The sequence below is a fragment of the Panicum virgatum genome, chromosome 4K (assembly GCF_016808335.1).
Source record: "Panicum virgatum strain AP13 chromosome 4K, P.virgatum_v5, whole genome shotgun sequence".
Classification (NCBI taxonomy): domain Eukaryota; kingdom Viridiplantae; phylum Streptophyta; class Magnoliopsida; order Poales; family Poaceae; genus Panicum; species Panicum virgatum.
Genome location: NC_053139.1, coordinates 41,521,814 through 41,524,740, shown reverse-complemented (window position 1 = coordinate 41,524,740; position 2,927 = coordinate 41,521,814).

Below are 2,927 nucleotides of genomic sequence, written 5' to 3'. Positions count from 1 at the left end.
CACTTCAGCCACCAGCAGCACTGCAGCACCCTCTGCCGAATGGCTGGTGAACTCTCTCTCTCTGCGAGCACGGCTCCCGAGGCAAGTGGTAAAGGAGAGAGGGGGATGTCATTCATGTACTGTGGCTGACACCGCGTTATCTCATCGCATCCATGTCACTGCTGGTTCGAGCGTGTGGCGAGTTTAATTGGCTGGCGACAAGGGGCGTGTCAGCACGGGTTCATTGGGCAGGCGTCTCCTTGTCCGCTCTGGCTGGTTGCTTCTGCCGCAGAAGCAAAGCCTTTTGCGGCCATTGGGGCGTAGGCCATGCTTTTGACCGTGATTACCCTCATTAGCAACACTGAGATGGTCTAGTGTCAGGCATGCCTCTGGTATGTTTGGAAGTTTTTGATAGTGAGCCAATGTAGCCATAGACTCGTATAGGCCATGGTTTGGAAGTTTGACACTGTGATTGGTCCTTTTTCTAATTCAGATCAATATGCAGAACTAACCATTTAGATTACGATTTTGTACATTTACAAGTACTTTCAGTATTGTTTAAAACTCAATTCAACTATCAACGAAACTCCAGTCGTGTGGAAATATTGATTTTTTATATCAAACTTGTTGGTGTAGTATATTCAAAATGTCGAAACAATACATTCCAAATGTTGATGCTAAAAAGGTATATACATATTTTATATTTCTATTTATCTTTGGTTCAAAAATAGTTTTGAAAACCGACTCACTGTTTAATGTAGAAATATCCTTAACTTTGGGATTATAATCACGTCATGCATATGGTTGATTGATTTTTTCTCCTAGCTTTTCAGCCACCGGCCATCTATATATAGCAACGACAATTCCGAACATAACTATAAGGGAACATATTAGGTGCAAAATAATTTTTTAATCATGAAAACTTCAATCTGGGTCACTGGATCAACATCCAAGAGGATTTGTAGGGGAAGTAGGAGAAAAAATTGTAAAAGTGTGATTAGAGCGGACGGTTAAGTGTAAAATTACCCAACTCCCCGTGCCCTTTGGATGTTAATCCGATGGTCCAGATTGAAGTTTTCATGGTTTGCATGAAGGATTGATTTGCACCTGATATGGACGTAGTCGATGGTAGATTTGCCACATAGTACTCCTATGCCACTGGAAGTCATCACGTCGCATACCCTCAAAACATTTTGTTTCTACTTTTGAATTCTTTTACCATTGGAATAATGAATTTCTACTGAAGCCGTAAACGAAAATGTCCAATGCAGGACAAAGATGTTCCGTCAAATAAATGTTTAATACTCTCTCTGTTTCAAAATGTAAATTGTTTTGACTTTTTTAGATTTATGTATTTTGTTACGTATCTAAACATATGTTATATCTAGATGCATAACAAATGCTATGAATTTAGAAAAATTAAAACGACCTATATTTTGGAACGGATGAAGTACTCACCGAGTATTTAAGCTAACTGTATGCTCCCATCCGGTGCCCCGGTTAGTTAACTAACCGGTTAGTTAGGCCTAAAGAAGACGCATGAGCTCGCGATTATTAGATGCAAATCCAAAGGCTCGTGGAAGCGTCAAAAAGCTCCCGCGCTTTCTGCTGCACCCCCGCCTCGGCCCGGGTAAACAACGGAAAAAGGGGGAGGTCGGCCGGGCCGAACGAAGCGACTGACGGGTGACCGGCGGGCGGGGCGACCAGTGGGGAATCCTGGCGCCCCCGGCCCGGAGCTCGCGGCTGGCCCGCGATGGGCTCGGCGGCCGTACGCCGCCCCGTCCGCACCGCGAACGCATATGCGCAGCGCAGCTGGTACGTACGGCGGCGGGGGGAATCACGGGCGCGCGCGCGGCGGCCGCCACCGGGAACGGGGCGCGCGCGCGCGGCTGCACAACGCGCACGCCGGCCGGCCAGCCGGGCTCCATGGTTCCACGCCATGAAAAGGAGCTAAAGCCGCCGCGCCGGCGGGGACCGCGGGGTAACCGGGTGTGCGTGCGCGCGCGTGGGATCACGCTACGGTGCCTGCGCGTCGCGCCGCGGCGTGGGGGTTCGCTCCCGCTCCGCGCGCGCGCGTGCCCGCAACAGTCGGCGGCGGCGTCGTCCGCGTACATCTCCCCCGGCGTGAGCTACGCGCGTACTGGCACCTGCCTAACAAAAGTGCTAGCTGTATTAGCTAGTTATTAAGTCCTAAAAAATATGGTGGCCACGATATCATGTGATTATTAGGCTAATCTTAATGAAAATATTAAAGGAGTGTTACGAGAATTAAATTAAATATCATACGATAAACAAATTTGCTGACATATATAGAGTCTAAATTAAATAAAGCTATCTAATAGCTGTTTTTTAGCTCTAGTTGATCCAAACAGACACAACAAAATTCTCAGCGAACACTTTTACCTCAAGTTGTTAATGGGCTGTAACCCAAACTAAACTCACACCAAACCATTTTTATTAGACACGTCAAATGAAACCGCATCAAACCACACTATAGCATATCACAACCAGACCAGACCGACCTTTCTATAATTTAAAACCAAAACGACAGTAGTTTGTGCATGGCGGCCAGCTTCTCAAGCAAGGGCACCATGGTTTGGAGCAGCGCTAGCAGTCGTCGGGCGGACGTCCGTCGGAAAGACCACCTGCTTTCACGTTAGAAGCATCCTCCGTTGTAGATTTGAACGATTTCCATGCAGGAACAACCAAACCAAACCAAACTCTTTTCTTTCCCAAATCAAAGCCAAACCAAACTGATAGATAAAGCAACCATTTGCCACCAAACTAAATAGGGACTAAAGCAAAATTCAACCCGCCGGTTTCCACGCGGACCATTAGCAGCATGACTTTTACCTAGGCTGAGCTGGCAATTCTTGGATCGAAACAGATATTTTATTGTAGCAGATTCGCCCAAATTAAACCGGCTTAAGTGCGCTAACTATCATCTT